Genomic DNA, 9,642 nt, shown 5'->3' on the forward strand with positions numbered 1-9,642 from the left:
AAGCGCGAAACACACGTACAACCAAACCGTCCGATCCGACGTGCGGACTGCCGGAATGACCTTGGGGGGCGAGGGGGTTCCGCAGCATCGGAGAGCGTTGAAAACCCTTGCCTCCGACCGTCGTATTGCGCGGTCAGACGTCGGATCGGACGGTTTGGTTGTACGTGTGTTTCGCGCTTTAAGCAAAAACAGTCGAGGCTTTCTTTTTTTTTTTTTCTTTAACAACTGAGCGCGAGATTCCACGGATTATGCTATCATAAAAAAAGTTTGAATGAAAAGTAACGTGGGAAGTAATTGCTTACTTTAGAGTAATTTTTCGATTACTTCTTTGAGGCTGTAATTGTAATTGTAGTCGGGTACTTTATACAGCAAAGTGATTGTAACTGTCATCGGTTACTTTTTCAGTGACGGGTACAAGTCTGATTATTTTCTTAGTGGCTTTCAGCTGCTCAAAATGCAAACCAGCTCTGCTTATCACACAACCCACACGTGCTCGACATAGTACTTATATGTGCGAACCACGTGACGTGCGTAAGCAACGGACGCGGAGTTGCGCGGAGGAACAGGGCACCAAATTTCGAGTTTATCCTATTGTGCAACTGAATATCGAAGCAGCAGACTACGATTAACGAAGTTATCGTATTCGAAGTGACAAGCAGGTGCAAGGTTAAAGTACACCAAACAGATCTACCGATCGCGTGAAAGCTGCTGGCCGGCAAGGTTTCGGATCGGATCACGTTTCAGTTCTATCAAATCACGATTTATCTTGCGGGAACGCGGTTCCAACTTCTAACGATAAAGTACAAAAAGTTTGAGGACACATGCGAAGTAAAAAAACATTTTTTTTTGTAAACAGACCAGATGGAAAAAGAATGTTATAAAATAAAATTAGAACGAAGAAAAAAAATTTTAGAGCTATATTGACGGCACAAAATGATTTTGTAGTTGCGCCCGTGGGAGCCGCCGCAAGTCATGTGATAGACCTGTGCGCCGTCTCAAAGTCGACTCACAGTCACGCCGCCGCTGCACGCTGAGCGTGGTGCGCCGCCGTCAACTCATTTCTCCACACCGCCACCGCCGCGCAAGTTTGTCTACCCCGCAGCGCTGCCGCCGTCATCTGACCGGCACACAGGTCTATCACGTCTGCTTCCGCTTTTTCAGGAGCTTTCTTTGGGTTCGAAAAGTTACCGATTAATCTTTGTGTTTTGTTGCACTTGAAATAAAGATGAATAACTAACTTTTAGAGACCATAGGAAGCTTCCGATAGAGCGGAAGCACCACGTGACAAATAGCGACCAGTCACGTGACAACTAGCAGCCACTTTTCCGCAGCGCCCGCCGGCGCCAACTACAAATTCGTATAGCGCCGTGAATATAGCTCTTAAAATTTTTATTTTCCATGTGAATTCGTTTTATGACTTCCTTTTCCCAACCAGGCTGTTTAAAAAAACTTTATTAGTCCTTTGCATGTGTCCTTTAAGAAGTGCTCGAGCTTCCTTAGGCTTCCTTGCTGGAAATCCTTTGTATTCCTGTTACTAACAAGTGCACCAAGTGAGACACTTCGGCCATTATTGAACACTTTGAATAAACAAATATGAATAGTTGGAAGATGTTACAAAGCAGTCTACATTGATAAAAATTCCTTCTTTCTGCATGTCAAGTTCGCTTGTGGCGTAATCTAAGATTACTACGACATACCAGTTAAGGAAAGTTGGTCTTCAAATGCGGACACCACACGCGAGCCACAGCGAGCTACAATGGGGAGCAGTGCCACGCTTGAGAAGCCCATCGAGGCACAGATGTTGTTTGGTCTAGCCACAGTTTACAAAATGGCCGCTGCAGCAAGAACAGCGGGACTGCGACTGCTCGCTTTTAACAATTCTGCAAAGCGGACACCTATGGCAGTTTTTCAACTGAGATGTTCAAGTAACGGTGGTGTAACCCGTGCCAAAAATGAAATGGAGCATAGAGACCCACTTTATTCGGCTGGCGGATGGAGATTCTGCACACCGACGAGCTGAAGCACTAGCGAAGTCAGTGCGGACGACTGGTGCGCACTTGCTGCTGCTTGTCCCTCTACAGGATGTAGGAAAAGGGGAGCGCATTATGCACAAAATGCAAACTGTTACGCAACACATTAGTAAAGTTAAAAGCACGCCAGAGGTTTTGAGACGCGTTGCAAGCAATACAATAGGAAACTTTTGCCAAACAACTTTTCACCTTGGTAAGCTCTGTGCAGTCATGTTGCAGAGCAGTTTTCACCATTCACCTTATTAGATTACTCGTAGACAACGAGTTACTGGCATTTTAGGTGCTCCTAAAGCACAGAAGAAAAGAGAATGGCTGTGTTAACGAAAGAAGTCGAGAAGTCTGATCAAAGGCGTATGTGGGGCGAGTAAATCCACCCTTACTCTGTTCTCTTTCCCCTTTGGAGCTGCCTTGGTGGCGTCCTTGCCTGCGCTTGCGAATGATGCATTTTAGCTACACTGACGGCAGAGTTGCCGCGTGACAAGTCCTTCAGTAACGAGGCCAGTTTCCTATAATTACACGAACACACGCTGGTGGCGGAATATAATTTATTTGTTTCTTTAGTTACTTAGAATTACCCTCAAGGCCCCGAAGGGCATTACAGAGGGGAGTGCATGGTTAGTACAGTTCTGATTTTAGCGTTATCGGTGATGGTGACAATATCATCTGGAAGGCCATTCCAGTCTACAATAGCTTCTGGTAGAAGGGAATGTTGAAATGGTCTTGGGAAGGGTAATCTTGCACGAATGATCGAGTCTTGAAGAGGAATAAAGAAACTTGAAACTTGAAAAAAGTCTTGCAGAGATATAGCTGGGCTGGCTGAGGAGAGACTGTCGTAATGGTTCCGAATAGTACATTTTATGGAAAGGCAAATACGGGAAATTCTGCGACGAACGGAAAGATCAGGAAGAGCTAATTGACATTTCATTGCAGTGACACAAGAAAAGCGAGACTAATTAGAAAAAATAAATCGAGCAGCACGATTCTGGACAGATTCGATTTGCGTTAGTTAAAAAAAGACTGATGTGGGTGCCAGATAGCTGAAGCATACTCTAGTTTAGGGCGAACAAGCATGGCGTAAAGGAGACGTTTAAGGATAGAAAAGGCAGAGTTGAAATTGCGACAAACAAAACCGAGTGAGCGGTTTGAGGATGATATTGTCTCGTCGACATGAACATTCCTGGATATATTAGTGGTTAAACGAACGCCTAGATATTTTTACTGTGTAGCAGTCAGAATGGTAGTGCCATTGAATGTTAACGAGTTTAAGGGCTGGAAGAAAGAATGTGTAAAGCAAAGGTGTGTGCATTTGCTAATGTTGAGACACATCTGCCATGTGTGACACACTGCTTCAAGAGCTTTTTTATATAACTTGCGATTCAAATAAAATGAAATTTACATGGCTTATTTGGCATTACAATCGGACTACAAATATGTACTTTGTTTTGAGGTAACCTAATTAGATTTATTAATATTGAAAATTTAATTTGCAATGATTATGGAAAGGATTAACGCAAATTAAAATACTGAGCTCAGAAAATAAACATAGATCAGTGAACTGAGAGGTATGTGCAATCCAATAAGGTATAAATGAAAGCTCTAGGATGATTTATAAAGTACTTATGACACTTTTGAACCTTCCAGTTTCAAAATCATTTTTTGCCGGATGCCTAAAAGGCACCCACAAAAAGCCTGACAGCCTATTTAATATATTTGTAGCCCTCATTCAATATGTCGAAAATCCTTCAGGACAAGATGATAAGTGCTTGCCAAACTTCAAAAAACACATTTTTAAAAATGTGTTTTCTTAGTAAAATTTTGCTTCAAAGAGCAGTGTCTCCCCTTAAATGCCGTTCTGGAGTGCAACATGGTCATATGGGTTTTTTATTAGTCTATAAACAGCACAGGTCATCAGTGAAAAGATGAACAGAGGATGAGATGTGAAGAGGGAGATCATTAATGTAGATTAAAAAGAGCAAAGGCCCAAGCACAATTTCCTGTGGAACACCGGAAGAAACGGGAGAGAAAGAGGAGGATGTGCTGTTAGTGAAAACGAATTGAGAGCGATGAATAAGGAATGATTCAATCCACTTAGGAACATGAGGATCTAGTTTTAGGAAAGAAAGTTTAAGAAGAATGCGATTGTCCGGGACTTTAGCAAAAACTTTGGCGAAATTAAGCAAAACAGCGTCAGTAGGAAAGCCGGTGTCAAGATTTTTAAACAAATCGTTAGTTATAATAAGTAGTTGGGTCCCAATAGAAAGGCGTTTCCAGAGGCCATGCTGCACATTGGTGAAGAAATTGCAGGAATCCAGGAAGTTAATCAGGTGCCTGTAAATGACATGCTCGAGGATCTTGTAGAGGCAGGTGAGTGATATTGGCCTACTTACTAATTTTCCGGTCAGAGGGCAACACCCCTGTGTCCACGGACTGCTCAAATATCTTTGAGGTAAAGACCGGATGAAAATTTAGTGTTAGTGAGAGCCTTCGTAATGATTTCCTCTATGCCACATGATGGAGATATTTTGAGGGTTTCTATACCGCTGAAAACACCCTGAATGTTTATAACAATTGAATCCATTGGAAAATCATTCTCTATAACAGGAGAAATTCCAGTAATGGGTGTAGAAATAGTGAAAGCATCAGAAAACGCACTATTTAAATATTCACACATTCACTATTCAATATGTTATTACAAGAGCTATTCACTAGATTAATTTCAGAGTACAAATCTCCAAAATTTGCGAGGGTTGTTTATTAACATATTAGGTAGAGTTTGCAGAAAGAATGTCTGCTTAGAGTTATCAGAAAGAATGTGTGCTAACACCCCTTTAACATAGTTTTTTATTCGGAAGAGCAAGTGGCAAGCTTAGGCCAAGTATTTCCTTTTTTAGCGCTCCTGAAACATCTTTTCTTTTTATGAGATAAACGATGAAGTGGATTATTGAACCACGGTTTAGACGTAGTAGTTCGGATTGTCGAGCACAGTATGGTAATTTTCAATAAGTTGAAAAAATTTTGTCTCAAGGCTTGCCAATTTTCATTAGCATTATGGCACTGGAAGGTTTCATTGAAATAAACAAAATAAAGCCTTCGCTGTTGGACACTTCAAATACACATACAAATCATATCTGGTTTCAGTTTGAGTCTAAGAACACTGCCTTCTAACTTAACTGGCTAAAGTAGGGTTGACCAAAATCAGCCTAACAACAATAATTGGGAGTGCACTACACTACAGTTCTCTTAACACCTACGCTTGCAAGTCGACGGAGTGCATCGACTGCCTCTCTCTGCACGAGCAGCATTTCCTGCTGAACTGCCAGCTGCTGCTGCTGGGTGGCCAGCAGACCCTGCTGTGTGGCCAGCAGTTCTCGCTGGACAGCCAGCTGGTCCTGCCGAATGGACAGCAGATCCCGTGCCGTATCAACTCCAGACCGTTCGTACCATTCGGTGGTAGGGGGCATGCCACTTGCGCAGGACGTTCCTCCTCTCCTCCCTTTGCCATGTCGCCTTCAGCCACAGACCCCTGCATAATATAATTCAACTATGTAACACGCCACAACGCTATACAGCCCTTCTAGTTATACCTGTGTCTAATAGTGTGCACCCTAAACTCAATATTATTTTTTTTTTCGAATGTCACGGATTTATTGTCTCCGAGTGGGTCTAGAAATGTGCTGCAGCCCCGATATCCAAGCTTTCGTGGAAAACACCACGAGGCAATACATTCGCACCACATTGTTTTGTACATTAGTGTTCAATAAGGTAAAAAGCAACATGGTGTCTGCTCATGATCCAAGAGATTCACGGTACTTATCGAAGCTGCTGCTGCAGCCGTGAAGTCCCACAGCGGCGCGTCCACTGTCGGGGGCGCACGCCCGCCCCCTCGAGAGAAATCCGTCCCCACAAAAAATAATAATTTTTCTTGCTCCGCGTTTAGGGACGGCCCATCACTCGCGCCTCCACCGGCATACCTGCCAACCTGTGGACTTAAAATTCGTAAAACTCACGCAATTGCGGGGGGGGGGGGGGGGGGGGCTGTTTCGCAAGGTGGCAAGGCTTAATGTCAGCCTTGTCACCGTGCAAAACGCTTACGTTACACGTGCACGTGCTACAGAATCCAAACTTCTCTCCTTTTTGGACGGCACAAAGCACTGGAATTCCGACGTGTAGGACTTCAAGAACACCTGAAAGTACCTCTTTTTAGGTTTGGAATTTGCCATTGCACCGCGAAGCCACCGCAACCAGGGGAATGCTATGATTACACGTGTAACAAACACAGACGCTGCACTTCTCGCCTCGAAACTGGCCGAAACAGAGGCCCAACCACGTCTGAACACGCGAAACCAACATGCGCCGCCAAACACACAAACAAAGGCTTTGGGCTTTGGATTGATTTTGGATATGTGGCCCCCGGATAGACGGATAGTAAAAACCACAACGCTGCCGTGGACGGCACCTGTCGCCCTCTTGTGGCAGTGTGAGGTACCGCCAGCAACGGTTTTACGAAAAAAATGTTTAAAAAAATAGAAATGAAAAAAGTATCTTTTTTTCGTAAAATTTGAAGCAAGATTCGTAAATATCGTAGAATTAGTCCCAATTCATACATTTTACAAAAAATTCGGAAGAGTTGGCAGGTTTGCACCGGTCTTCTGTTAGGGACACGAGACTCTCAGGTCGCAAGCCCACGTCTGGCATGCACGTGAGTTCCAGAAAGTTATTCTTTATGGCCGAAGGGCATTTAACTCTCAAACTATTACGCCCCATAGTGTATCTCGCTCCTCCTTGGTAACAAAGCTCTCTGTAGCAGTCCCCGAGAAAACTCGACTTTACCGAGAAAGTCCAGGAGAAGCGCAAACTGTCGTGCCGAGACGTAGCGACCTAGCTTGCGCTTCTTAGCGTTGTCGGCCACAACTGTCTTCGCAACGTAAAGGGTTGTAGTTAACGTTGATTGTATTGCCGCGCGCAGGGGTCACGGACTTCTAGTACTTTCTCGTTTATTCTTGCTCCGGACCTAACTTCTGTCGTTTATCCCTGCTTATGTTGTTCTAGAAAGTGCGTGTACATTCTCGCCGCGAGCGCGCTACGCTCGAACCTTCTCCGCCGAATCTTCGAGATAGTGACTCACTCTAGATAAGACGCCGCTCGCGACCTTGTCGAGTCAGTCTCGCCTCTGCGCTCGATCCTGCGGTTTCGCCGATATCGACGCCCGCGACGCTCTGCTGTTTTCTTTTGTACCCTTTTATTTTTGGCACAAGTTCGCCACATTAAACGTTTATTTCTTCTTGTTCATTTTCTGTTTTCTTTTGGTCACCACCCGTGACAGTATTCATTATTTCAGTACATTAGGTACTAATTCATGCAACCAGATTTCAGGAATATATTTTTTTAATTTTGTCTCATGCTATTCATTTTGCCAACTTAAAATTAATATTTTTACTGTTATACTCACCGCGGTGTTTTGAGATTCTTAGTGGGGACACTTTAAGGGAAAAATCCCGATAGAGTTTCAACTCAGTCGTGCGTGTTGACCGACGTCACAATGGAGTTGGTTCGCCGGTGGAGTTTGCCAAAGATGGAGATGAAGCTGCTCCCATTGGCAATCCCACGAAGGAGATTCACCACTGCTTCTTTCAGCATAGACAGACGGGCGATGAGGTCAGAGGGGATGCACCTACCGAAGAAGCTGCATCACAGAGGCTAGCCTCACCACGTCATGTCATGGCCCTGCTCTTTTCAGCATGTTATTTATTATATTGCGCCAGAAAGCCAGCGACATCAGTACCTGGGCTAGTTGGTGCCACTGATCTCTGTTGTAGTAAGCTGGATCACGGATCGAGGCTCGTCTTAATAGGGAGGAGTGGTGCCACCAGCGCCCATCACTTGACATTGGCTAATGCATAAAACTCTATGGGAAAGACAAAGAAAAGTGACGTTCCCCCGCTCGTAAACTGTTGTCGTCACTGAATCTTTTGGCTGCTGTCGGGAAGCCTGTCAAATAGCTAGTGCACAAACATTAAATCTGACAACCCTCGCGGTTGTTATATAGAAATGTTTTGTTGTCGAGAGTGACTCTACTGGGCAAAAAATGTAGAGCAGCTCACTGAGAAGAGAGTTACCTAGAGGTACCTCAGGGTCGGTGGCGGTTTCAATGAGTCGGGTTTAGCAGGTGACAAGCTTGAAGGCTCTGCTATGATTTCGCTCACTCCCGGAAAGACGCTGCCAATATGGAACTTTGTTGACGTTCAGCAACTTCTGGGCTCCCCCACGACGGCATTATTGACAGCAAGTTTATTTGTTCACTCCACCACGAGAGCAAGCTTGCCAGATCAGCCATGGGTGCTATAGCACAATATTTTAATGGGCATTCGAATGCTTGAGAAATCGCAATTCAACCTCCAAACACACAATAAAATTATTGCAGCACATCGTAAAATACATGCCTTCGAACACTGTGTAGAAGCTTTAATTTCCTTCTTTTGTGTGTTTCTCCCATAGACTTGCGTGTATACACGACTTGCATTGACGTCACATCAGCCACCATTGCTGCGGACCATGCTCCAGTGCCCGTACCTTCCGGAGCACACATTTAGGACCAATGAATTTCTTCCTCTCGGAGAACTTTGCGGAGAAGAACAGATTCGATGCTGCCAAAATGTATGTTCCAGAGGGTACGGGCACAGGAATGGTATGGAGCCATATGACGTCCCGTGCAAGGCACGTATTGCTTGGTGCCAAGCAATGGCTGCCGGTGGCGCCACCGACAGACTTCCGATTTGAATCCAGCCTACTACAATAGAGACCAGTGGTTGGTCCACGCTTCAAGAAAATTGGTCTATGCGTAGGTTTACTCAGCTGCACAAATTTCCGTAGAACTATGGCAGCAGTTGAAGAAACGTTTAGGGTTCCTGCCACATGACAATGTTGGATGCGCAAGAAGCAAATGCCCGTGGCTCAGAGTCCGATAGAGGCAAATGTGCAGCCCTCCCCGTCGCAACCTCCGAGGCGGAGTTGCGGAATTGCACACAACTGTTTTTAACACTTCGACAAGTCGCGCGAGCGAGTTGCGTGAACTGCTCGTGCCGCAGAGCACGTGAGCTCGGCAGCTGTCCAGAGTGATGAGCGAAGATTGTGGAATCAGGGCTGCCGAAGCGGCATGTACAGCCGTTACGATCAGACAGGAGCACGTCGCTTTGAAGAAAGCAGGCCAGCAGATAAGAAAGGTCGTGGTTGCACACTGCACAGTTCTGACGTCACCCGTGATAAAGTTTTCGTGTCATCGACCTCCAGACCAAGCGGGCAGAGCTATACGTAGAAACCATGGTGTAATACGCCACGTCCTGTCCAGTTCTCCCTTCTTTTTCGTCTCTGTTGTTTTGGTGTTTTACATCATGATGCAAAACCAACTAGCCCAACTAGCCATCCTTATACACCTTTCCAAAAAACACTCAACCCCAGGGGCAACAAACTGTTTTCGAGCCCAGTCACTGAGTTTGAGGCTAGACTCTCACCAGCGTCCCTCCTAACCCTAACCGAGTGGACTGTGATGTCAATAGGCGCAGCCTGTGTAGGCGCAGTTTCAAACACTGCTGGCGTATAAATTATCGTCGTTTCC

At 45.1% G+C, this 9,642-nt stretch overlaps 1 long non-coding RNA gene across 1 annotated transcript; it reads right to left on the reverse strand.

The window, feature by feature from the left end:
* Positions 1 to 4,423: 4,423 nt before the first annotated feature.
* On the reverse strand, positions 4,424 to 6,362 carry LOC120841298. The gene is made up of 3 exons (XR_005715726.2): positions 6,225 to 6,362; positions 5,282 to 5,553; positions 4,424 to 4,469 (listed from the first exon to the last, which is right to left on the reverse strand). It is a non-coding gene; the product is annotated as an uncharacterized LOC120841298 (long non-coding RNA).
* Positions 6,363 to 9,642: the final 3,280 nt, after the last annotated feature.

Source organism: Ixodes scapularis, unplaced genomic scaffold, assembly GCF_016920785.2.
Source record: "Ixodes scapularis isolate PalLabHiFi unplaced genomic scaffold, ASM1692078v2 ptg000827l_1___fragment_3__unscaffolded, whole genome shotgun sequence".
Lineage (NCBI taxonomy): Eukaryota > Metazoa > Arthropoda > Arachnida > Ixodida > Ixodidae > Ixodes > Ixodes scapularis.